Source organism: Triticum aestivum, chromosome 4D (genome assembly GCF_018294505.1).
Source record: "Triticum aestivum cultivar Chinese Spring chromosome 4D, IWGSC CS RefSeq v2.1, whole genome shotgun sequence".
Classification (NCBI taxonomy): domain Eukaryota; kingdom Viridiplantae; phylum Streptophyta; class Magnoliopsida; order Poales; family Poaceae; genus Triticum; species Triticum aestivum.
The window spans coordinates 405,847,067-405,848,697 of NC_057805.1; positions in this window are offsets into that span (position 1 = coordinate 405,847,067).

Consider the following 1,631-nt stretch of genomic DNA (forward strand, 5'->3'; position numbering starts at 1 on the left):
TAGGGATACCATGAAATGTGAAATCCACGTTGAGATCACTATATCACAAACTCACTCTAATTCAACAACTCGTCATAAATCAATTACCACGTTGAGATTAGTATTTGCAAGGAAAATACGGGTATTGTAATACACATAGATTCGTTCGGCAATTTAAAAGGTTCCTTTCGTATTCTTGAATGGTAGGACCCAACGGCGTACCAGCCAGACCTTGGCTCATGTTGATCCTAAAAAAAACTGGGCTCGTGTCCTTCGGTGGCGTGCGTGGTACGCACATTAGGCAACCCCAACCAGTCAAGCCTCACCATTTCAAGTCGAAATATCTAGCGGCCAGAATTCCAGCCCTAGGAAATTCCCCTCATGTCCCCGGTCCATAATGACTACCGATGAATAACGGAGGGATGCTTTAGTAACTAGACAACGTTACCTACCGTGCCGAGCACGGTTCAATTCCCTCGGTCGCCGCTCGTCAAGGTCACCCGTCAACTCCATTGCCTAGTACTACTACTACACAAGGATGTGCACAGAATTGAGCCCGTTTGTTCGTGCCTAGTACTTGAGTTAATATATCAGGCAATGCACTGGAAAGGAGGGATTATCCTTTTACTCTGCATATATAACTTGTCTGAAGTCTAACTAAGCAAAATGTTTGACCAAATCCTTTCTTAAGAAATACAACATGACAGATGTACGGCTTGAAAATTTATTGCATGATGCAGGTTATGATATTGTTTCGAATCCTGGATCTTAAATTTCAGAAAATCCAAAAGTGAGCATAAATTCTTGAAACTAAGCATGGTCACGTGATATAGCACAAATATTACTTCGTAAGTCTTTTCTTCAATTTGAGACAAGCTGCTTATGACAAGTTGCACAAATGAAGAGCCAAGGTATTTTGGAACAAAGACCTGTCACATTAAGGCGAACGCTTTCACTATGGAAACCGTGGGCGTTTACATGCTGCCACGAGTCCCCGCTTCTCATCGGCAGGTGCCGTCCGAGCAAGCGTGTGAGTCGACGGGAGGCGTGCGAGCAGACCGCTGCGCTGGATGTCAGGGAGGCGTGCGAGCAGACCGCTGTGCAGGCTCACCGGGAGGCAAGCCCATTGACCAGGCTCCGCCGCCCACCGTCGTCCCAACTGCTCCCACTTTTAATGTCGCCGGCGCTGCAGTTTAAAATCAACCCCGCACTACCCGGTATCGCTACAATCCTCTCTCTTCCTCTCTGATTCTCCTGTCGTCTACCTCCAACTAGCCTGACCTAAACGTACGCCATGCCGCATCACGATGGTCTGCCCTTAGTGTTCCAGTTTCCTGAGGAAGATACCCAGCCCGAGTCTCAAGAACATAAGGCACTTTGGGACGAGCTTGAACTGGCCTTGCGGGAAGATGCCGCGCCTGTCCCCGCTCCCGTTCTGGCTCCCGTCGCCCCGACTGCGCCAGCGCCCATCCCCGTGGCATTGATGGGCTGGGAGCCACACATTGTCGCCGAGCTTGATCCCACGGGGTTCCACGAGGTCCCCACCGACTTTCACGCACCCGTGCACCTGCCAGCGCATGCGCCTGCGCATGGACTGACGCGCACGCCCGTGCCGGTGCCCGTGCACCTGCCAGTGCATGCGCCTGCGCGTG